The 26693-nt window shown below is 37.4% G+C and overlaps 1 long non-coding RNA gene across 1 annotated transcript; it reads left to right on the forward strand.

Moving 5' to 3' along the window:
* Positions 1-2051: 2051 nt before the first annotated feature.
* On the forward strand, positions 2052-26486 carry LOC139046088 (uncharacterized). Its single transcript, XR_011505641.1, has 3 exons — positions 2052-2243; positions 4904-4957; positions 24750-26486. It is a non-coding gene; the product is annotated as an uncharacterized lncRNA (long non-coding RNA).
* The last annotated feature ends 207 nt before the right edge of the window (positions 26487-26693 follow it).

Here is a 26693-nt window from a genome sequence, read left to right on the forward strand (position 1 = left end):
TATTTCAGTTGATTTCTGAGAAGTATTGCCTTTGTCTATTGCCTTTTTCTGGCAATACACTCCCCTTGGCTCCATGGTTTCACAATTTTAGGAGTTTCTTTCCCTTCTTTTCTCTGTATATATGCTTTGCAGTACCTATTTTTAAAATGTTGCTGTTCCTTAGATATAAGTCCTGCACACTCAGTAATTCTTGGCCAACATTTTTCCCTAAGCATATTGACCCCCATGGTGTTAGTGTCCCACTATATGCTGATCAGTCCCAAATCAATGTCTCTAGCTCTGACTTATATTCTGAGCTCCTTCAGTAAATCTTTACTTGGATATCTTACTGGCACCTCAAACTTAGCATGTTCAAAGCAGAATTTTACATAACTCCCCCTTGAGCTCACCCCTCATCCACTCAAAACACTATTTCTATTTTTCTTTTCTCTATCTCAATAAACAAGAACTCTGGGACCTAAGCTCCACTAAGCCAAGGACTTTATAAGTTTTGTCTACTGATGTATCCCCAGTAGAACCATGACTAAAAAAGAGTAGTTATTAAAAACATATTTGAATCAATGAATTCTTGACTCTTCCGTCCTCTAAAAAATCAATTAAAAAGTCCTATTAGATCTGGCTCTGATTAGTTGCTTGCTAAATTTCTGTCCTCATCAGAGTACAAAAACTCAGTAGGAATCCAATAATAGGAAGTAACTTTATCATGTCATTATTAATAGCACCAAAATTTGATGTTAATATATATGACTCTCAATAGGGGAATAATTAGTCCCATGGTGTAACTATGTAATATTATTACATGACTAATAATAGTACTTAAAAAGAACTTTGAACGTTATGTGAAAAAATATTTTAATTTTTTTTTAAAAGAAGCATGTTACATTTTTTAAAAGAGGCATGGACTATTGCAAATATAAGATATATTTAGTAAGCATATATAGCTATATATATTTAAGGTGTAAAAAAGTGGTTAGGAGAAAATATAGCAAAATGTTAATACAGATTATCTGTAGAATAGTGGGTGATTTTTATCTTATTCTTTATGCTATTGGTCTTTTCCAAATTGTCTACAAATAAGCATGCTTTACTTTTATAATAAGGAAAAATATATGAAATTAATATTTGTATGTAATAGAATAAAGCCTAAGCATTTTGTCCTTACTCTTTTTTGGTATTTTTTATTTTCAGAGTTTTCTTTTACAATCAGTGAATTTTACAGAAAACACTTTCTTTTGATTTCTTTTTTTTTTTTTTTAATTTTTTTAGTTTTTATTTATTTATTTTTTTTCCTTTTTCTCCCCAAAGCCCCCCGGTACATAGTTGTATATTCTTCGTTGTGGGTTCCTCTAGTTGTGGTATGTGGGACGCTGCCTCAGCATGGTTTGATGAGCAGTGCCATGTCCGCGGCCAGGATTCGAACCAACGAAACACTGGGCCGCCTGCAGCGGAGTGCGTGAACTTAACCACTCGGCCATGGGGCCAGCCCCTCTTTTGATTTCTAATACTGGAGCCAAATGTTTATTTTACTATAGAAGTATTATATGGCTTCCTTTATTTCCTGTGTCTCATTGTTTTTTAAAGCACTAATATACAATAGCGTATGGTATTCTTTCTATTTTATGTAACTATTTACAAAAGACCTGAGTCCTAGATGCTTCTGTAAAAATTATAGAGCCAGACAACAGATCAACCTTGATTTTTGTATTAATGAAAAGGTGGATGAAATATCATCATCCTGAATTTTAACTGCCATTTATGAACTAAATAGTTCTTCAGCAAGTAAATCTATATGTTGAAAAGCAGTAGTACCCACCACAACGAGAACACGTTTCTCTCTCTTCACAGATATTGAAATATGATTATATGTGGTATTATAAATTAAGATGTTATAGATGTATGATATGCTGTGGGGAAGGACTTCTTAAAGAGAAAAGTAAAAAGAGCATTATAGAAAATTTAGAAAGATTGTAAATATTCCTACAGCTACAAAATATGAGTACACATGACATCTTTAAATGTAACCCATGTTAAACATGATTCATGTTGTGTACAGAGGAAAGGAGTTTATATCTCAATTTAAAATATCTTGGATTTCAGAGAAGAACAGCATCAGGGGACCAAAAGACTATCTTTTGTTTCATCAGGGTTTAATACTGAGAAAGAAGATGGAACATACTCCTTCTCTACTCTCTTCCCCACCACTTACAAGCCCAACCACATATCTGAAGCTAACGGAATTTTACGTAAGCCTCTTCATTGTTTCCATCATGCTCTCCAGCACACATTCAATCACTCTCCTCTCCTACTTTGGGATAAGCAGTCATGGAATTTTGCTGAAAACTTCTTACTGTGCCTTTGAGATTAATTCTCTCCACTAAGTGAACACGGATGGAAATAATTAACCTTTCACTTGGTATTAACAGAAAAAAGTAGAATTTCAGTACCACCAACCTGCTTTATAGGGTGTTACTTCTATTGTTTCCATCCCATCTCTGTTCCCGCATGTGACCATCTGGTTCACTGAATGTATCTGTTCATTTGTGTCATTTGTATGACTATGGGTCCAAAGAGCATAATAGGAGATGAAGAAAACCATGCACATATTGGAAGGAGAGAGCTGAGTTATGTACCCCAGGAATTCTCATTTTGGTTATTTTTGGAAAATACATAGTATATAACTGCTGGTCAATGTGATTGTTAAATCCCTGTTCTGATCTCAAAAAAGGAGTGTGGGTACAGAAATTGGTGTTTGGAAAAGAAATGTATTTATAGAACTATATGTTCAAATGACATGTGAGATTTAGTAAGTAATACAATATCGCCTGACTTTACTACAGATCTACTCTAATCATGGGAAATGCAATCTACACAATACAGTTCCTGACATTAAGTAGTAGATACATAATCCTACCTTATATGGAATCTTGTGGACCTCCTGGCCCCTGTGATCCTCTATTATAAGGAGCAAGAACTCTGGATTGGGACCCAGAAATCTGTACTTAAACGAGCCCTGCACAAGATTCTGATGCGTGCTCCAGTTTAAGAATCATGACCATAAGTCTTCAACCATTAACTCCAAGTGATGTTTCTTCTTACTGTCTTGGCTCCATCTACACTGATTCTTGTTTTTAACCTCCTCTTCCTTTTGCTTTTCCAGATATTCAACAATTTTCCTCCTGGAAAACTGGACTAATCTCTAAAAAATTTTTCTGCTTTGATTATCTACCCACCTCCCCCTTGACTTTTTAGTCTTTCTTAAACATCCCTTTCATCACTGTCTCTTACTTCAAATTCCCAGAGTCTCCCCATGGCCACCTGGCTGAAGTCCAGTTGTCCTAACCACGTACTTTAACACTCCACACTGTACAAGCTTCTCACCTAACTTCACTTATTTCTCCTTTCCGCCCAACTTGATTCTCACTCTAATGAGGTTTATTTTCTTAATTTCAATATCATTCCTTGCACACATTTTTCCTCTGTGTTTTTGTATATACTCTTCTTCCAAGTCTAGATCATTCTTTCTTAGCCCCTCTTGTGTTTTGCAATTTTAATCACTTTCAAAGTTCCCTTCCTTCAGGAAAATTTCCACATCACCACATCACATCTTGATCTCTCCCTTAGTTTTCATTTTGCTCCTCTGACAACTACTTATACACTATCTTGTATTATTGTATGCATATTGTCCTCATGAACGGCAATTTCTATTTCTACTTCATAGTATATTTTCACCAATAGCCTACACGGCTCAGACTTGTGTTCAAAAACTGCAGTGACCTTTGAATAATAACTCCAAAGTTTTGAAAAATGAATAAAAGATCTAAAAATGGATCTTCAGTTAAACCATTATTCAGATGATTGAAGCATTATTATTTGTTTCTTAATCATAATTCCTGTACTTAGTGGAAATTACTATAGTGTTTTTGGATGAAGGTAACTGTGCAACGATAGATTATTCTCTGTAGAAGCAGGGGAGCTGCACTACCAGGGGTAATGAATAGCTCTGAGAATGACTTATTGGGCCAGGATAAGGAAAATGGGCACTGTTTCAGCATGTGTCAGAGAGCTGCAAATAGTCCAGAGGCACAAAGATAATGTTCCCTTTTTTTGTCAATGGTATAAAGACCAAAAAGGTAAAAAAGAAAACTGATCTCTTTCTACTTGCCTTTGCTCCTGCAGAAGAAAAGTATTTTGGAAAATGAGACAATTACATCAAATATATGTCCTATGACAAAAAAATTCTTGATTGTAGATTCCAGATAAAGCCTGACTTGTTACATGATGTTAGTCAAATTACTTTATGCTCTGATTCTCACAGTTTCCATCTAACAAATGAAGATCATAATGCCTTTTCCTTGGAATTACTGTAAAAATTCAAGGAGATAATGGCTGTTCCTGGATCAGAGTTTGGAAAATTAAATCCTTGTAATTCTGGGGCTAGTTTCAGGACAAGGTGTTCAGTGTGGGGCACTCATCATACTAGGGAGCATGAAGGCACTTATTCCTATATTCTTCAGCCCTTTCCTACTTTTGGAGCTTCAAGCTCATAGGAGCTGTAAAGAGAAGGAAGTTAAATGCTTGAGCAGACATGAGGAAAACAGCATGGCTCCACCTGCATGAGGAACAACAGATGTTCTCTCGGGTTCTCCCTGGATACAGAAACACCAAGGTCCATTTACTTTTAGAAGATATCATTGCATAGTATCTATAGATTTGCTGAGCGCCTACCATGTGCCAGGCAACATGCTAGGTGCCTTCATACATATTATCTCGTTTCTTCCCAATCACATTTCCATGATGTTGGCAGCCCAAAGAGGAAAGAAGTGAAAAAAGGATAAGCATATTTTGTAGCAGGAAAACAGAGATAGTTTTTACTTAAAAGATAATGTTGTTTCTTCTCTACCAGGTTGCCATTCTGAATCCAGCATGATCTAGTAGAAGGAGCCACATGCAAGAGAAGGTAAACTTATTCTTATGGTTAGAATATTTAATGCAAATGGGAACTGCATAATTAGAGCCATGAATTCCCTATTTTATTGGGATAAGATATGCAAATCCCTATGGGCTAAAAATATGGAAGAGTGGAAATTAATAAAGATATAACTCATCCATGCCTGGGATACAGTTTCACAAAATTGTCAAGCAATGGAACATGCACTGTCTTCTGATCTAACCTCAAGAATAACTGGCATAGATCATCCCATCTCACAAAGTACTGGATCTTTTGCTCCTCCACTGCTCCATTAGGTATGTAGTCGTCTTGGGACATCAGAGGTGTGTCCTCATATAGTGGTTGATCAATCATTAGGGAAGCATGGAAATAAGTATAAGATAGGTCCTCTAGTTCATCCATTAGTCCTAAGCACTTACACGGAGTCCCTCTTTCATATTTCATTTGGTCTACTGGCTCCAGAATGCCCCTGTGCCTTAGAATGTTAACAAATATCCTGAACCTATTTCTTTTTCCTCTTCTGGCCTTAGGTCCTGTCAACCCTTGATTTTTTTAAGGTCCTCGTAAAAAGAGTTCCTTCATGACTTTCCTTCTGTAAAAAAAGCAGGTGATCTCTTCTAAAAGAGATTGATGAACCATTTAGAAATGCTCCTTTGCTATAAACACAGAGCAAGTCTTTTGTCCAGCTTGGAGAGCAGGTGGGGCAAATCCCTGTTATTTGCTTCTGATGCTTCACCCCTCAAAAGACTAACAAAAAGTTTTCCTACTATAGCTATCAAAAATAAAATACAAATTAGATTCTCAAGGCATACCATAAGACAAGCCTTTGGCAGCATGCCCTGCTTAATTTATATTTCAACAGAGCCTATTTTTCCATATTAAAATGAACATAGGGAAATCAGAAGAAAGAAAGGGAGAGGAAAAGATGGATGAAGTAGTAAAAAGAATCCAAAAGGACAAATTTAGGTCTCAGATTACTAGTATATTTCTGAAATTTTATTCTGTCATTGCTTAATTTATCTGTGTACTAATCAAGATAAACACTTGCTACTCCAATCTTGAAATTTCAGTGACTTAACACAGTAAAAGCAAAAATTTTCCACATATCATAGTCCAATACATATCAGTCTTTGGGAAACATGGGCTTTCTGTTCCAAACTGTCATTCAGGAACCCAGATTCAGCTTGTAGCTTGCTATCTTTAAGAATCTCAGTTTCATCAATTATATTATTTGTTTTCAGTAAAGTGAAAGAAAATCAAATACAAGTGGAGAATACATCAGGAAGAATCAGGAATCAGGACTGAAAAGGGACTTTCTCCAAAATTCCATTGGCCAGAACTCAGACACATGACATCATCTGTGTGCAAAGGAAGCTGTATGTGCAGTTTAGTTGTGCAAACAGGAATAAAGAAACAGTTTGGAGAAAGCCAGTATTGTCTGTGTAACAATTTAGGACTAGAGCTGGGAATGGTTTCCCCACCACTAGTATCCCTTGCTGAAAGAGAGGGGAATCTCCAGCCAATCTATGGAAGTTGCTGTTAGCTTCTTATATTTGAACTGCCATGTGGTAAAAGTGATTTTGACCCTCTTTTGTACTTTGTACAAATACACAAAATATACTATTAATTAATTTTTTGAATGTAGATGAAGAGATTTTTGTGTACTAGTTCAAATCTTACAAAGTTGATGATACTGTGAAACCATTTGATAGTTGCCTACATTTGTGGTGCCTTAGAAATTTAAGAGATTTTCATAGGAAATTGTACTTTGGAATGTATGTGGAACAGAATTTTTTTATTAGATGATTTAATAACCTTAAGCTCTATCAAAAAAAAAAAAAGAAAACCCTCAAAAAAACTGGTGTATTTTCTTCCAAAATATTTCCTTTAAGCAGAAATAGAAAGGGTTACTGTGTGGTTAGCATAGCAATTAAAAAACCCTTTCAGAAAAATATATTATCTTCTACTCAAAAATACATAATAGCAAATACTCAATAATTAATCATAACTCAACATCATGGCAATAATTAGGTTTGTTGTAATTTTCCCATACTCCTCTAGGTAGTCATTACAAGGCACTAAAACAACCCTAAATCTGTTATTAACACTGTGATGAATGTTATGTGCATAGAGGTGTATAGGTCAGGGTTTAACCAGAAAAACAAGACAAGACAGTAAGGTAACTCAAGAGATTCCAACAGCAGAAAGCCACTCCCACTCCTAGAATGAAAAGACAACGGGAAGAGATTGTGTTCCCTGAGCCCATGGACCAGGATCACTTGGTGGCAGCTGGAATCATGGCAGATATGTCCAGTAGGAGCCAGCGATGTGGAGTGTAAGAAGCCAACGCCCAAGAACCTACTTGAGGCAAAGAAGAAGGGAAAGAAATACTTGGCTTCCTTTCTCTCCTCACCTCCCACAAGGTCCTGCCTGTGTAAACTATTGGTCAAAAACAACCAAAGGGAAGCTGACAGATTGGAAAACGCTCAATACTCCCTTTTCCCCTGATGATACACAGAACAGGAGAGTGAAGAGGAATGTATCCGAGGACAAGCAGGCCTGGATCAGCAAATGTAATGAATACACCAAGGGAGATTGTCATTTATGATTTATGTTCTCCATTGATTTACCTTACTCAGCACAAAGCAATGGCCTCTCTCCATGTAGCTGTTTAAAGAACACTTGCTGGTCAAAAGGATTCCAAATCCTTCCAGTCATGTCTTTGGGTAAAAGTCATGTTCAGTTTAAACAAATTGCTATCTAGGGATCCAAAACACATCTTGGAAGCTTAATTTTTAGATTTGCGTCCTTGCTGGAGAAAAACAAAATAAAACAAAGCAAAACTGAAGTAGTTGGATAGATGTGTTTAGATTCAGCATGTAGAAGGTCTTCGCCAAAAATATCTGGGGGATGAACATAGGAAAGAGATTGTGTTCCTTGAGAATCAAAGTGGCAAATACTTTCAACTAAATGTCAAACTGATAGAACAAGTTGATAAGCCCTGGGAAGTCATTCTCCAGTCAATAAACAAGAATTACACAAATAAATCCCCAAGCTTGCTACACATCTCTGAAAAAATCTATAAACTTGTTTTAGAGTTAATTCATAACAATGAAAATAACCTAAAAAAATAAGTTTCAGACAGGCAGCTCTTTGAAAGGTGATAGAAATGAAACCAAAGTAGCAGAAATAAAAGAGTTGGATGCAAGGAGATTCTCAGGACAGTAATGAAAATGATACATTTTTAACCTAGCAGTGCTAAACTTTATTAAAGAAATGTCTAGAAATATGTAAAATGCATTAGTAGTTCATAAAAATAATTAGGGTTCTCAGCAACTTTAGCCAAATGGATGTCACAGAAATTCTCTAAGGATGGTGCCTAATGGATACTTTGTCTGTGAGAGGCTGGTTTTTCAGGAAGGAGTTTGGTCTAATGGAAAGAGACTGAGCTGTATGGCCAAAACAACATAAAATTAAAACTCTGAGTCAGGCATCTGCTAAATGTATGGTTTTGGAAAAAGGCATTTCATTACTTCAACCCTCGGTTTTTTCTTCAGTAAAAATGGGATATTTTTCTTCCTATGTTTTGTAATAAGAATTATCAATAATGGTTATATAGGCTTGATACATAGTAAATTGGTGTTGCCTAATTCTTTGTTAAAATTGTTATCTTATTATCTGAGCATTTGCATATCACACATTGGCAAGCTAGCTTCTTTTAATATTGCAATTTCCTTCTCAACAAGAAAGATATCTTCTTGGAGACCACTTCAAAAATGCAAATACCCATGGGGGAAGTTACTTCTTTAAATTGTATCTGTGAACATCATGATTATTTTTAACACCTCTGCAAAAGATTGATTGACAAACCTTCATCAGAAGTTAGGACCAAGATGGTGGCATGAGTAGTCTTCTTTGTCTCTCCCCCTTCGAATCTACAACTAATTGGACATTCACCGCTTCACAAAGGATATCCTTATAGCATCTCAGGACGCCTGAGAGACCTGTGCTGCTATACATTGGAAGGCAGACGAACTTCACCCCAGGAGGAGGTGGAGATAGGTGAAAACTCTCCAACCCCCACCCCCGAACAGCCTAGTACCTGCAAGCAGCTTTCTTCCAGCAGACGCCCCCAGAACATTGCCACACACCAAGGGCAGGAGGGTGCACACACCAGAGGAGCGACAGTGGAAACAGGTGACCACAGCCCTACCTAAGCCCCCCGCGATTACACCTAAGCCCAGGAGGAAACTCCACAGCTCCACACTGGAGGTGGCAGGCAAAACCTCTGCTCGCCATTAGCAGAGAGGTCCCGCCCAGCATCCACAACTCTGGGAGGCTCCCAGAGAGAATCCCAAATGGGGCAGCAGCCCGCCAGCTGCTGCCGCCGGCCTCACGGACTGCGGCTGTCACCCGGGGGGCTCGGGGCTACTGGAGATCTCCTGGGAGAGGACTGGGGCTGGGTGGAGTTCCAGTGGCTGGCTCCGCAGCCCAGGGGGAATCTTCAGGCTTCTGTCCTGGCAGCAGGCAAGGCCTCTACCTGCCATTAGTGGAGAGGCTCCTCCCAGCATTCAGAACACTGGGAGGGTCCCAAAGAGGAGAATCCCAGGCAGGGCAGCAGCCGGCCAGCTGCCACTGACCTCACGGTCTCTGGTTGTCCCCCAGACAGGGAAAGGGGCTCCCTGAGATCCTGGGGGAGAGGACTGGGGCTGAGTGGAGTTCCAGCAGCCCGGCTCTGTGGCCCAGGGGGAAACTCTACAGTCTCACAGCAGCCTCAGCGAAAACCTCTGCACAGCACCAGTAGAGAGCCCCCGCCTGGCAACCACAAGGCTGGAAGACCCTGGGATAAAAGTAGCATAGCTAGGTGAGCTAACCACAGACTGCAGAAGATGCACATAGCTCTGCTGTGACCTATAGTGGACAAGTTAGATTTTTGTGGGCACCGACAGTGACAGAGCTGCAAATATAGGTGATCCTGCCCCTGGCCACTGGGAAAGCCTATAATACTACTGCAGACCCTAAGGAGGGAGCACATCTAGCTGGTCTGCAAAAGTAGGCACCAGCAGCCTGAAGCCCCCTTGTGACTGCTCCCACAGCTGAAGAGGGACCCCACAGGACCACTGTGACTACGAGGAGGGACCCAGGCCCAGTTACCAACAGCTGATAGGGTTCCTGGTCAGTGCAGTATAAACAGCTGTTCCCCCACCACACCAGTAGAAACAAGTGGAAGCAGTAACTATACTCTATCTCTATGCGGAGGCACAAATCTACACCATCAAGCAATATGAGAAAATATATTAAATCTCCAGAACAGAAGGAAAATGACAAATACCCAGAAAACAATCCCAAAGACAATGAAATATATAACCTAAATGATGATGAATTCAAAACAGCCATCATTAAAAAACTCAATGAGTTAAAAGAGAATTCAGATAGACAACTCAACGAGTTCAGGAGCTATGTCACAAAAGAGTTTGATACTATAAAGAAGAACCAAACAGAAATACTGGAAATGAAGAACACAATAGAGGAGATTAAGAAAAATCTAGACGCACTGAACAGTAGGGCTGATAATATGGAGGACAGAATTAGCAATTTGGAAGATAGGAATATAGAAATGCTGCAGGCAGAGGAGGAGAGAGACCTAAGACTAAAAAGAAATGAAGAAACTCTCCGAGAATTATCTGACTCAATTAGGAGATGTGACGTAAGGATTATAGGTATACCAGTGGAGAAGAGAAGGAGAAGGGGGCAGAAAGCCTGTTCAAAGACATAATGGCTGAGAACTTCCCAAACCTGGGGAGACAGATGGAACTTCATGTGACAGAAGCCAATAGATCTCCAAACTTTATGAATGCAAGAAGACCAACCACAAGGCATATAGTAGTGAAGCTAGCAAAAGTCAACAACAAGGAGAAAATACTAAGGGCAGCCAAGCAAAAGAAAATAACCTACAAAGGAACCCCCATAAGGCTATCAGCAGATTTCTCACCAGAAACTTTACAGGCTAGAAGAGAGTGGAATGATATATTCCAAACTCTGAAGGACAAAAACCTGCAGCCAAGAATACTCTACCCAGTGAAAATATCCTTTAAATACGATGGAGAAATAAAAACTTTCCCAGATAAACAAAAATTAAGGGAGTTCATTGCCACAAAACCTCCTCTTCAAGAAATACTCAGGAAAACCCTCATACCTGAAAAATCAAAAAAATGAAAGGGGCTACAAAACCAAGAGCAAAGGAGATAAGTAGAAGGACAATAACAGAAGGTAGCAGCTCTTCATCAGAACAGGTTAGCAAAAGTCAAATAAAACATTAAAGATTAAAGGAAGAGAAACACCAAGAATAAATATAACCCTGTCATTTTAACCACAAACTCACAATACAAGAAAGAAGGGGGGAAAAAAAAATCTGACAATAACAATCTAGAAGGGGAAGAGAAAAGGGATAGAAGGTTTTTATTTAAGGAAATAAGAGGCTATCAGAAAACAGACTATCTCATCTATGAGATGTTCTATACTAACCATATGGTAACCACTAAACAAATAACAAGAATAAAGACACAAATTACAAATAAGAAGAGACCCAGTGCAGAAATTTACATACCTGAATTAGTAATCCAAAAACCATGGGACAAGAAACAAAGGAAATGCAAGAGAACCGGAAAACAAGAGATAAAATGGCAGCGGTAGGCCCCCACATTTCAATAATCACTCTAAATGTAAATGGATTGCACTCTCTAATCAAAAGACACAGAGTGGCAGGATGGATCAAAGAACAAGACCCAACAATATGCTGCCTCCCGGAAACACACCTCAGCCCAAAAAACAAACACAGACTCAGAGTGAAGGGATGGAAGACAATACTCCAAACTAATAATGAACAAAAGAAAGCAGGTGTCACTATACTAACATCAGACAAGGTAGACTTCAAAGTAAAACAGATAAAGAAAGACAAAGAGGGACAGTACATAATGATAAAAGGGACACTCCACCAAGATGACATAACACTTATAAATGTATACGCACCCAACACAGGAGCATCAAAATTTGTAAAGCAACTCTTAACAGAACTAAAAGGAGACATCAACAAAAATACAATAATAGTAGGGGACCTCAGCACCCCATTAACACCAATGGATAGATCATCCAAACAGAAAATAAACAAGGAAATTAGAGAATGAAATGAAAAATTAGACCAGATGGACTTAATAGATATATATAGAACACTTCATCCAAAAACAGCAGGTTACACATTCTTCTCAAGTGCACATGGAACATTCTCAATGATAGACCATATCTTGGGAAACAAAGCAAGCATCAATAAATACAAGAGAGTTGAAATAATATCAAGCATCTTTTCTGATCATAAGGCTATGAAACTAGAAATCAACTACAAGAATAAAGCAGGGAAAGGTGCAAAAATGTGGAGACTAAACAACATGCTACTGAACAAACAATGGATTATTGAAGAAATTAAAGAAGAAATCAAATATTATCTGGAGACAAATGAAAATGAAAACATGCCATACCAACTCATTTGGGATGCAGCAAAAGCAGTCCTAAGAGGGAAATTCATTGCAATACAGGCTCACCTCAATAAACAAGAAAAATCTCACATAAGCAACCTCAAACAACACCTAACAGAACTAGAAAAAGAAGAACAAACAAAGCCCAAAGTCAGTAGAAGGAGAGAAATAATAAAAATTAGACCAGAAATAAATGATATTGAGACAAAAAAGACAGTAGAATGGATCAACGAAACAAAGAGTTGGTTCTTTGAAAAAATTAACAAAATCGATAAACCCTTAGCCAGACTCACTAAGAAGAGAAGAGAGAAATCTCAAATAAATAAAATTAGGAACGAGAGAGGAGAAATCACAACAGATGCCAAAGAAATACAAGGGATCATAAGAGAATACTATGAAAAACTATATGCCAACAAATTGAACAACGTAGAAGAAATGGACAAATTCCTAGACTCTTACAGCCTCCCAAAACTGAATCAGGAAGAAATCGAGAATCTGAATAGACCAATCACGTGTAAAGAAATAGAAACAGTAATCAGAAACCTCCCCAAAAATAAGAGTCCAGGACCAGATGGCTTCTCTGGAGAATTCTACCAAACATTCAAAGAAGATTTAATACCTATCCTTCTCAAACTATTCCAGAAAATTGAGGAAGATGGAGCACTCCCTAACACATTCTATGAAGCCAACATCACTCTGATCCCCAAACCTGACAAGGACAACACAAAGAAGGAAAACTACAGGCCGATATCACTGATGAACATAGATACAAAAATCCTCAACAAAATTCTGGCAAACCGAATACAGCAAAACATCAAAAAGATTATACACCATGATCAAGTGGGATTTATACCAGGGACACAGGGATGGTTCAACATCTGCAAGTCAATCAACGTGCCACACTACATTAACAAAATGAGAAACAAAAACCACATGATCATCTCAATAGATGCAGAGAAAGCGTTCGACAAGATCCAACACCCATTTATGATAAAAACCCTCAATAAAATGGGTATAGAAGGAAAGTACCTCAACATAATAAAGGCCATATATGACAAACTCACAGCCAACATCATATTCAACGGACAAAAACTGAAAGCCATCCCTCTGAGAACAGGAACAAGACAAGGGTGCCCACTTTCACCACTCCTATTCAACATAGTACTGGAGGTGTTGGCCAGAGCAATTTGGCAGGAAAAAGAAATAAAAGGAATCCAAACAGGCAATGAAGAAGTAAAACTCTCACTGTTTGCAGATGACATGATCTTATATATAGAAAACCCCAAAGAATCCATAGGAAAACTATTAGAAACAATCAACAGCTACAGCAAAGTTCCAGGATATAAAATCAACATACATAAATCAGTAGCATTTCTATACACTAACAATAAACTAACAGAAAAAGAACTCAATCCCATTCACAATTGCAATGAAAAGAATAAAATGCCTTGGGATAAATTTAACCAAGGAAGTGAAAGATTTATACAATGAAAACTACAAGACTTTCTTGAAAGAAATTGATGACAACATAAAGAGATGGAAAGACATTCCATGTACATGGATTGGAAGAATAAACATAGTTAAAATGTCCATACTACCTAAAGCAATCTACTTATTCAATGCTATGCCAATCAGAATCCCAATGACATTCTTTACAGAAATTGAACAAAGAATCCTAAAATTCATATGGGGCAACAAAAGACCGCGACTTGCTAAAGCAATCCTGAGTAAGAAAAACAAAGCCAGAGGCATCACAATCCCTGATTTCAAAACATACTACAAAGCTACAGTGATCAAAACAGCATGGTACTGGTACAAAAACAGGTGCACAGATCAATGGAACAGAATCGAAAGCCCAGAAATAAAACCACACATCTATGGACAGCTAATCTTCGACAAAGGAGCAGAGGGCCTACAATGCAGAAAAGAAAGTCTCTTCAACAAATGGTGCTGGGAAAACTGGACAGCCACATGTAAAAGATTGAAAATTAACCATTCTTTTTCACCATTCACAAAAATAAACTCAAAATGGATCAAAGACCTAAAGATTAGGCCTGAAACAATAAGTCTTCTAGAAGAGAATATAAGCAGTACACTCTTTGACATCAGTTTCAAAAGAATCTTTTCAGACACCGTAACTCCTCAGATGAGGGAAACAATAGAAAGAATAAACAAATGGGACTTCGTTAGACTAAAGAGCTTCTTCAAGGCAAGGGAAAAGAGGATTGAAACAAAAAAACAGCCCACTAATTGGGAAAAAATATTTACAAGCTACTTATCCAACAAAGGGTTAATCTCCATAATATATAAAGAACTCACACAGCTCAACAACAAAAAAACAAACAACCCCATCAAAAAATGGGCAGAGGACATGAACAGACATTTCTCCAAAGAAGATATAAGCATTGCCAATAGACACATGAAAAGATGCTCATCATCACTAATCATTAGGGAAATGCAAATCAAAACTACACTAAGATATTACCTTACACCCGTTAGATTGGCAAAAATATCCAAAACCAAGAGTGACAAATGTTGGAGATGTTGTGGAGAAAAAGGAACCCTCATACACTGTTGGTGGGAATGCAAACTGGTGCAGCCACTATGGAAAACAGTATGGAGATTTTTCAAAAAGTTAAAAATAGAAATACCATATGACCCAGCCATCCCACTACTGGGTATCTATCCTAAGAACCTGAAATCAGCAATTCCAAGAGTCCCTTGCACCCCTATGTTCATTGCAGCATTATTTACAATAGCCAAGACATGGAACCAACCTAAGTGCCCAGCAACTGATGATTGGATAAAGAAGATATGGTATATATACACAATGGAATACTACTCAGCCATAAAAAAGGACAAAATCATCCCATTTGCATCAACATGGATGGACCTTGAGGGTATTATGTTAAGCGAAATAAGCCAGACAGAGAAAGACAAACTCTATATGACTCTACTCATAGGTGGAAGTTAACATATAGACAAGGAGAACTGATCGGTGGTTACCAGGGTAAAGGTGGGGGGTGGGGGGAGGGCACAAAGGATGAAGTGGTGTTCCCACAACATGACTAACAATAGTGTACAACTGAAATCTCACAAGGTTGTAATCTATCATAACCTTAATAAAAAAATAAATAAATAAATAAAAATAAAATTAAAAAAGATTAATTGACAGCTGCCTAAGAGCAAATTGGGGAAGGGTCATTGGGTGGAAAAAGGAGGACTTAGAGAAAGCTTTATTTCACATATTAATTGAAATGCTTGTCAAAGGTGCAGGCAAGTAAGTACCATGCCCAGCACATCAGAATCCAGGAATTTGCATATTTAATAAGGTTCAGTTGAATTTAGGCTGGGATATACAGGAGGTGCAGGAGCTCACTTTGAAGATCATTGCTTTAAAGACAATATGAGGAGTTGTCAGGCAGGAGGGATTAAGGAGAGGTTAGTGGCCATCCCACACAGACTATGGTCCCTTTATACAATGCTACTGGATGCAGGTTTTGCTAAGCTTCTTTGTTGTCCTATTTCATTGCTAGGTAAACAAGAATAGGCAGAGAGTCAGCCAAAGATTTGTACAGCTTGATTCTATAGCAGTGAGTTGAAGAAATCCTTTAAATGCTAGGCCCTGGGTGCTGGTCGGGGTAGGGATACCTATAGTCACATATTTAGAATTGCATTTGGCAAGCTAAAAAAAAATAATCGTTCTCTGCAAAGTATATTGAGTTTATCAGTGGAGGTAGCCCAGATTACAGTGGAATAGGCAGCCCTCATTTGGGGCAGAAATGGAGGGTTGGCAGGCTGTTATATCCCTGACTCACACCTGAGAATAGTTAATTGCGCTTCTCTCTTGCCACTTGAACTTAACCTTTCTTCCCTTATTTTCTCTTTCTGACTTCCCTTTCCTATATTTTGTACTCCCTTCATCTATCAGCCTTTCTTCTTATCTGTCAATGACCTGAGTTAGCCTATGGCTACAGTGCGCACTGACATCTCCTATATATCCCAACCTAAATGAAAAACTAGTTTAACCTCAGGCTTTATAATTATTAACAGTTATAACAATTAATAATAAAAATCAAGATTGCTTCCTCAACTCATACTCCTGCCACTGCTAGGGATATAAAAAGTAAATGAAGGGGCCGGCCCCGTGGCCGAGTGGTTAAGTTTGCATGCTCCGCTGCGGCAGCCCAGGGTTTCACCAGTTAGAATCCTGGGCGCAGACATGGCACCGCTCATCAGGCCATGCTGAGGCAGCATCCCACATGCCGCAACTAGAAGGACCCACAACTAAAAATACACAACTATGTACTGGGGGGCTTTGGGAGAAAAAGGAAAAATAAAATTTTTTTAAAAAAGTAAATGAAAACGTATGCTAGGAAAATCAAAAACAATTTTTAAATGTAATGGATTATTGTTCTTCTTCTTGTCTCATGTTATCCCCATTAAAAATTTGGAAAATATATAGGTTCATTGTTATAACAGCATTCTTCACAGCTAAGATGATGAACTACCAGTAAATTCACACCAGATTCACAAGTAGTAGGCCTTTGCAGGTTGCCCCTTTTCCTCTAATATCTGTCTTTCTGTGACAGAAAAAAAAACTCAATTGCCAAATCATAGCATAAATATGCAGACTTCCCTTGTTGGTAGAAGTCCGTGAAATGTGTTCCTCCTGCTGTTTCAATTTCTGCACATGGAGTTGAGTACCTTGTTCTTGGATCTAGTTGACAATCAGAAGAAGCACACTGTTCCATATATCAGCCTTAGTGACTCTAATTGCTTCAGACCTGGGTGATTTATGGAACTGATAGCAGACCTTCAGAATCAGAAAGGGGCTAAGGCCTAAGTGTTATTTAATCTGATTTCATGGACAGCCCTCTTTTCCTCTTGGTTCAGAGGTGCCGTGAAGTATAAAACTTGAGCTGTATGTCAATTCCAGCTGATGCAGTCCAATAATTCTACGTACCATGATCAGTTTCACAGCTGATTCTCTTACTTGCCTAAAATCTGGAGAAACGGAAATTTACTGACTCTGGTTCTTAGTAAATAAGAAGCAAATATAGAAAGTCTGCACTAAGACATAACTTATATTAAATGTTGATAAAGTTTGTTAGAATCCTTAGACTCAAATACAGCCACTAAGTTTTCCTCCTTCATAGAGACATAGAGGTTTCACTGTGGCTTAAGTTATAATAATAAAACTACCATTTAATGAGTGTCAGATATGTATTCGTTTATTCCTCCCAAAAACTCTATGGGGTGGTATTATCAACATCTCCATTTAACAGATTAGACAACTTTGAGAAGACTTGGAGGAGTTAAGAAACTTGTCCATGGTCACCTGGCTAGTATATGGAAGAGCCAGGAGTAGAAGGCACCAAGTGATTCCAGGAATGGAGATCTGAACCACCTTCTGGCATTGACTTTATGTTCCCTTCCAAAAGTTATGACTTTTCAATTCAGTGATGTTCTCCTCCAGGCTGCTAGAAAAATGGTTATGGCAGTTTTGGACCTCACATATCTTCTAGTAGTTGTTTTTTAAATCAATAAACCTTTTCCAAGATGACCCGTTAAACTCCCTCCTGGCATCTCATTGGCCCACTTGAGTCATGCGCCCATTGAGGCAGGTCCTACACCATTCCTAAAAACATCCCAATGCCTGGGGAATGATGAGGGCTAACTGGCTTTGGTCTATGTTCCTGAATCAATTACTGACAAGAGAATGGAAATTATCCTTAGAAATATAAAGCCCTTTTGCTGGGGATGGTGGTGATGATGGGAAGATACCTATTTGGAAAGTAACTGGGCTTTGAGTAGACAACCAACAGTTTCCATTACATCTGTTTGTATGCTTCTCTTATCATGTTCCACCTTCCAGCCTCGTCTTCTGTGTGCTTTCCTTACCTGCAGTTAATTTGAACTATCACTGTTCTCAAACATTCTCTTGATAAGCCACCTCTGTGCATTTGCTACTTTGTAGAGGCATTAAACATGGACTTTTGAGTGAGAGATACATGATTTCGCATTCTGGCTCTACTTCCTACTAAGTAGTAACTTGGCCTCCCCAAGCCTCAGTTGCATCCATTGTAAAAAGAGAAATAATATTCATCTCATAGTTATATAAGTATCAAATTAAAAGAAGAACTTATCACAATGCCTGTAGTAAGGAATAATAAATGATTCTTATTCCCTTGAAATACCTCTTTGCTAAACTGCAGAAATCTCTTCTGGCTTTTCATCCCCATCTTATTCTTATCTTAGTTAAGAGTTGAAAAATAATCAAAGTATAGGAGGTGGGAAATACAGCAGCAAAGTTTTTCCTAAAAGTTTGATTTTAGACGTTGGCGAAAAAAGACATCCAAAATATTTCCTGAATACTGGTAATGACCTCTAGGCAAAGAAGGAAGCTGGCCTCTATTTCACCTTATGTACCTCACAAAAGTGGCTCATGATGCATGGAAAGCCTGAATATCCCTCCCCCATCATTTCCTATCTGGCCAATTTCTTTATGTCTTAGGACAAATGTCACTTCCTCAGGGAAAATGTTGCTGATCCTCTGAAACTCTAGACTAAATTAAGTCCTCTGTCATTGGTCCAAATAAATACACCCTAACTTTCCCCTTTTGTAACCCTCACCACATTGGTGATTTCAGGTTTTCTCTGTCTTCTTCCCGCCCTGTGATTTCCAGAGGACCCAAATGGCTTTATCTATTTCACTGCCATAGCCCTAGTGCCTATTATGGTGGTTGACACACACATAAGGCACTCACAAATGCCTTTTAATTAAATGTATGAACAACTACAACATGAACTGAAAGATAACAATTCTCAGAATCCAGAAAATTAGACATTTATTTGCTGTATATGCCTGGAAAAGGTAAGAAAAATTAGCCAAAATAAAATATTTTTAAAACAACATATAGATCTCTTAATTGCTCTGTGAGAGTATTCAAGGTCCAGGATGTTCTATGAAAAGTAAAAAGAAAACTACATAGGGCAAAAGTTGCTTCGTGTTGACAGGCACATTCTTATATAAGCTCCATGTCATTCTTATTAGATCAAACCATATTTCACAAGTGCAACAAAAAAAATGGAGCAAGAATAAATGGAGTATAAAAGAAAACGAGGATAGACATGGCAAAAAGTTATTCAAATTAAATAACTCCAGGAAGGCAGAATTCTCTGAAATATCTCTAAAAATTCCACAAAATATTAAAAAGAAAATGTTTATAATCACTTAGGTCCAAATAAGTTGACTGATCTCATTAATATGCCAATCACACTAGGCAATGATTTTTATTTCGCGTTTTGAAAAATAACGCATGCAAGTGCTGCTATAAGACTTGCTGATTTATTTTCACTGGTTCCTGAATTACAGCACTGAATTTGAACTTTTAAATGACTAAAGATCCCAAATGCAACTCCCTGCAATAACAATAAAACCAAGTATAACTCTGTGTACAGTTCCACGAATTTTGGCATTTTCGTTCTCCTTGAAAGGGGAAGAAACGTAAACACTATAAGGTGATTCTCATCAAGAGATCTGGAAAATTTGGTTAGTATAAATGTTGAATTTTGAGAAATTGAAGCCTGTGTGACTATATTCAGAGAACATTTGTAGTGAGAGGGGAATGATATGGAACACTGGCTTCGAATTCAGATTTTCCTGGTTTAAGTTCTAATTTTCTGTATGGTTTTGAGTCACCGATTTAATTAGTTTTAATCACACTGACATAGTTTTTGCAGCTATTTAGTAAAGATAATAATAATAAAAAAATTATTATTTTTGTTTGACTCAGAAATACCATACACCAAGCACCCAACACGTAAATAGTGTGCACAATAAATAGCAGGTTTAATTTTATTGTTTAAGATGGTACACCACGTCTGTCAACAAGACAATAGCCTGCTTCCTTAACATGGAGCCTAGTTCATTTCAACATTAAAGTTGGAACCACCAATGGTTACAAATGCCCAGGTAAAGTCCAATACATTTTGCAGATGTAAAATAAAGAAACAGCTCTTGTCTGCAACAAGTTGCAGTTGCTGTGAATCCTGCTGACTGCTTCAGTAAGAAGGCTTCAAAAGGAAAGTATTAACAAAACTAAGAAATGTATTGAGGACTCAAAGAAGAAAGGACACTATTGCCAGCAAAAAGGCCTGCAAGAAAGCTTTGTTTTCACTTGAACTTTTTCCTGCCAGTCTCAAAACCACTGGTTTCTTCCACCAACTGCAAAAACAAACAGAGGAAGTAAAACTGATGGAAGAGTTCAAAACCAGATTTCTTTGAGTCTGTGATGGCAGAGTGGTTTCAAGGACAAGCATTGCTCCTTCAAGTGATCTGATTTCTTGAACTTAATTTCACAGTCTATCAGTTACCTGAGAGACATTATTTTCTTCAGCCTGGTCAAGCCAAAAGCAAGATTTCACAGATATAAATAAAGAGAGGGAATAATGTCCTCTCTCAAGAGAATATTAACCCTTAGAGACATGAGCCAATTTGTAGCTTCTTGCACCTCTGGTGTTTTCTTAGACATTGGTTAAATTATGGAATACCTTTAAGCTTTAGCTTCTTCATGTGGAAAAATAGGCCCCATAATATCTTAAAGGTGCAAATAAAGGACATTATACCAGTGAATAAATGTAAGCATAAGATTGAAAATATCAGTGGTGTTATTCTTGATATATTAGCATGCTTTTAACATATTTCTCTTGGACAAATTGGAAAAAAGGCCCCCTTGGCTAATAGACACAATATTAAAACAATTAAATAATGTTCAGAAGATAGTAACTTTCTGTGGTAGATTTGTGTACGGTGAAATGTAAGAAGACTAGTGGTGGTAATTTTGATGTATTTATATATTAATTCATTTTTATGTATTTATGTCTTGCCTTGTTCCAGAAAGGACTTACATGTATAAAAACAACATAATATGATTTTTAAAAATTAAAAATAACTTAGGATATCAGGGCAAATAAGAGTAAGAAAGATAAGACAGATTCAAGGTTAGTACCAAAGCTGCTGGTCATGTGTTTTCGAATATGTGTTGTTTTTGCCTATTATTCATAATTAATTTAGAATAGGTAACTAGTTGACCAAAAAGCTACGGGCCAGCAAACATTTTATTTTCAAAGACCCAGAAGAGAGAAAGCAACCCTGAACTGTCGCCCCTGGAAACTCCTTCTGGGGACCCACCATAACTGTTTGTGGTCCAGTCTGTTCTGTTGAGCTAACTGCATTTGACAGCCTGTATATCCCACAGCTCGATAACTGGTGAGACTTTCACATAGATAATGAAGGTTAAATTTCTTTCTCTATCATACTGTTTACCCTTCAAGTGGTCATCACAGATGTCCCTGCCAGAAAGACATCAAAAGCTTCTTGAGACAAAGTCAAATCAGAAAAAAATAACCTCAGCAATAATGTAAATGACCACTTCTATTGTAGATATGACTACTTGAATCTCAAGAGATTTTCAAGATTGTGACTGTTTGTAACTTTTCTTTCCCTTTGATTCTCACGCAGGAATCTTCTCTGTCAGGAATAACAAATAGATTTTTATACTGAGCTAAAACTTAGGTCAATAGTCAATTGGTAGTAGATACCTGAAGCCTTATGCTGAGAACAATTCTTCACCCATATCTGGGCCCAATGGGAAAGGCGAATGTGATCCATTAATGATGTTGGCCAAGAGAGTAGGAAGAAAAGTGATGGCAAGTATATTGAGCATGTCTGGTTTCAAGTGATTTCTGGTTCTTCGATTCTGCTTATACCCCATAATTGTAGGAAATTAACTCTGTGGTAGCTATATTGCTTTCCTAATTCCCTTTTAAGAAAGATAATCGAGTCAAGCACTTTTTCGTCTCTATAAACATGGAAAGACTGATTGATGATCTGACCCCATCCTGTGATTGCTTCCATGTGTATTTGTTGTTGTCAAAAAAGTGGCAAGATGCACAGTATATTCTATATATTGAAAAAATTCCCTAATTCAAATAGAATTGATTTGGAATTCAAATGAAGAGTGAGAAAAGAGATCCCGAAGGCCCATATATCCAGGGCTATGTCTTTTCTTTCATTACTTTGAAGATGCTTTCATGATATTAATTTGCCTTTGAGCCAGGAATATACAGTTCTGACAATTTTCTGCTTCCGGTATGCAAGTGATTTCCAATTTTAGCCTCTTCCTATTATGGATGGTGGGTTGATTTCAGGTCCAGTGTAAGTTATGTTTGCCTTCTAAGATTCTGAAGGTATTACTCAATCCTTTAGGAATATGAAAAGTATTGTGGACATCATCGTGATTAAAAGGGTAAACACAGATGTGTGTTGCCAGTGAATTTTTGAGCATGCATAGTGTGAGAACATCATCAATGGAATTCCAAGAACTTCAAATGCTGTGGGAAACTGGCTTCCAAGTATTTACACAACATCTGACATGCAACTGTCCTTCCACTAATCATTTCATTAAGAGTCAAAGTGTTCATAAGACTAGCTGGCTGTTGAAAAGTGTTTATGGGAGAAAATTTAAACTATGGTGAAATTATAACTGTAGATTGAAATTTTTAGTTGAAAATAACAATAATAGAATCCTGATGGTTATTGCTAATTTTCATGTATCAAAGTATAGTGTATTGCTCCATCACTAGCATCATTTGTGATACTGTTGTAAAGGATCAAACTTGCTTGGTGAGCTACAGCATCCCCAAATTGGTAGGTGATATTTTTTTACTGATGTTTTACATTTTAATTATTGGAATAGAAATCTGTTTGGTAGGATGTGAACAGGTGTCTCTGAAGAGATATCACAGTGGGAAATGTTCGTGGAATTTCCATAGTTGGTTTCAACCCAATAGTACATATTTCATAACATTTCAGCTAAATTAGCACATCCATTTTTGTGTTATATGGGGGTGGGAAAAAACTAACCTTTTCTAGCTCTTGAAAATTAATCAGACATTTTTAGCTTGCATTTTCTTTTGAAATGAAAAAAAGTTGCAAATATGAACTTCCACCTTGGCAGAATTAAAAAGCTCATTCAAGCATGAAGAAAATCAATGCCAAGTTAGGAGAAAAAGGAAGTGAGAAGACTCAATTTTGAAGGTTTGAAATATAACTCCTGTGCACAATGAGTCCCATCTTTTAAATGTCATCCCTGGTAATTGGTGATCCTTACAGAGTTGTGGACTTATGAGTAGAAGTGTAGTAGAGTGCCGTCAACAGGAGACACAGAAGCAGGGACTTTTCATGACTGCTGGGCTTTTTGGGAATCTTAAAGCCATCACTGATACCTCTAAGTGGGTACTTGGAAGATGGAAGCTTGACTCTAGTGTTTGTGCCTCATAGTCCTTTCAGTGGAATTATCAAGGGAAGACTTAGAAGCTGGAATTGAGGTCTGAAGCTGAGATTACTAGCTGATCACCAAATCTATTTTCAATTTTTCTTGGACACACAGCTAGACTACATTGCCCAACCTAGCTTGTAGTTAACTGTGGCCATTTGAATTAGTTCCAGTCAAGGGATATGCTACTTCCAGGCCTGATCTATCAAAGCGGAAATTCCTCCTTCCTCCACCCCTTTCACAGCTTGTTGCTGAAAACTTGATGTCCTTGAAAGCCTTTTATTGAAGAACTTGGAGCCCCAAGATGGAAGGAGCCTGGACCAGGAATTAGTACTTGGAGAAAAGCCATTTAACCAGGAATGTGCATTAGGTTGTTATATGAATAAAAAGTAAAATTTTCTTGTCTTAAGCCATTGAGATTTTGGAATTTGTTAGTTTTAGCTGGTAGCATCACCTTAAATAACATAAACAATTCTCCTTTTCTTCTCTAGAAATCCCTCCAAAGTTTCTCAAAATAAACATGCAACTTAAGTAAAATGATATACTTTCTAGGTAAAGTCAACTTTCAGACAAGTACTCTTGACCTCCAAATCCCTTCTGTACAGAAATTATGGAATAGCCTCCAATTCCCCCACCTCCCACATGCTTCCACTAAGGGGTACACAGTGAAGAAAATGTCAAATACAAATGTACCACATGGATGTGTTACCTCATGCATAGGACCTTCAACTCAATTCTAGGTACTGCCTTTATTTTTCTAAAAAACAAACTAACTAACAGTTCATCAATGAGCACTACCTTAGGAAAGTTTAACCAACTTAAGGCCTAAGAAAGTCAAGATGCTTTGTCTAAGGCAACAGGCTATATATTCAAATTAAAATTCCTAGATATTTTATGTTTTCTTACTTGCGTCTTTTCCTTTTGGCATAGAGTATTGAAGCAATGGAGAATCTGCATGTCGAGTTCATCGTATAGCTGAAACATGAAATTCACAGAAGTAATAAAAGCAACGATTCATGCTCCAAACTTAAAGGGTAACCCTGTGAGCCCAGACTGGCAGAATCAAAAGTCAACATTACTGTCAGTCATCTGGAAGTTTCCAAATATTCATTTTTGGCACTAAGTATGCAAAAGATGTGGATGAGTCACTGATTTTTCTGTTAACTTTTAGGAAAATTATTTTGGCACATATTGTTAAACATTAATTGAGATAATGTATTTCCTATCTGCATTATAATTGTATAACAATATAGTAGCTACCACTACATAAAAACCTTCAGAAATAGCTTTGATATGAAGGTTGTTCAGCATATACTTTAGATTTTTTATTGTCTGAGAGATTCTGTCCACACATTTATAAAATATCACTCCAGAGATATTACAATGGAATAATTTTGCTGAAAAATTTCCTGTTAAAGTATTAGTGTTTCCAAGTATATTCTGAACAAGCTTTTGGGAATGTGACTTTGTCAACTAAGTGATCATTTTCTGCAGTCATTGGAAGAAAAATTGAAAAAATGCAACTATGTATGTAGGCTCAGAAATGAAAAAAATCATCCAAAGTCTTAAAGAAATTAAGACTGCCCTGATCCATGCTCTGGTATTGCTATTCCATAAAATTTTTGCTTAAATACCTGTAAGTATTGAAAGTAGTCCTCAGCAATTGTTGACAAGTTGGATCCAAGATACTTTTTATGGCTCTGGGTCTGCATTATTAATAAGGTAGAATCTTTGAACTTACATTTCATTTTCATTTTATGAGATTCTTATATCAGAATCTTAGGATTATAACCGTGGGAGAGAATTTGGGGTTGACTTAACTAGGTCATAGCCTTTGCATCACAAAAATAATGGTAAAGTATTTAGCAAATATTAGCCAATCGTCTTACATCAGATGCTGTTGTGTGATTCTCTTTACAGAAAGAAAACAATTTCCCTATTTTTGAAAAAGTTTTCAATTTATTCAAGGTTAAAGAAAAACAAACACCTAAGGGTGAATATAAAACAAAATACTAAAAAGTAGCTGTTACAAGGATACAGAGGGGGACTGGAATTAATGGGTGATATTACCCACAAAGAGCTGAGTTTTGAGGTTGATCTTAAAGAGTCTAATGGGCATAAATTAGTGAAGGGTAGGGAGACAGAGTTCTAATTGCAGCAGGATGAGAATGGGAAGAAATCATCAGTGGAAATTTACATTTACAGAATCTTCCATTTAGGTGCGAGTTTAATTTACCTTGAGAACACAGCATCTAGGCATTGTGTTTTTTGTGCCGCTTTCAGCAGATTTTTTAGTTCATAATTTTCCTCTGGCCCAGGTTGAAAGATATTTATGCTCGACTGTGCTCATTGTTTTTTGTGAACTTATAAAAATTGCTTTTTTATTAGTCTATAAAAGCCATGTTTGGAGACAGTCTAAAATAAAAATTAATGCAACTTATCACCCTACAGCATGGAACAAGTGCCTGTTTCAGTCTCTTATTTAAGCACCGCAGATGCATTGAAACCTAATAAAAATTGTTCCCTGCCTCATCAACCCTAACCAGGGAGCTAGAAGCTGAAATCTGTGAATTGCCCACAACCATAAGGGAAGTCTTTTGAGAGCTGCATTGTTAAAACTCTGGGAACTGGTATGTTAAGTCTGGAGGCATAAAATCTGGGCTTTGTGAAGAAGCGCATGTTTATCCCTTAATAAACACTCTTCCTCCTCCATCACCTTGACTTGTTTTTAAATTAGGCCTTTTGATTGTGATATGCCTTGCTTTGCTTTGCAATCTATCTTATTGAACAAAAAAGAAGGCTGCGTTCTCTCCGGTCCTTAAATAATAGTTGCGAGTAGTAAGATACATGGGATTTGCTAGTTTAAATCAGGTT

The sequence above is a fragment of the Equus asinus genome, chromosome 8 (assembly GCF_041296235.1).
Source record: "Equus asinus isolate D_3611 breed Donkey chromosome 8, EquAss-T2T_v2, whole genome shotgun sequence".
In the NCBI taxonomy this organism is placed as follows: Eukaryota; Metazoa; Chordata; class Mammalia; order Perissodactyla; family Equidae; genus Equus; species Equus asinus.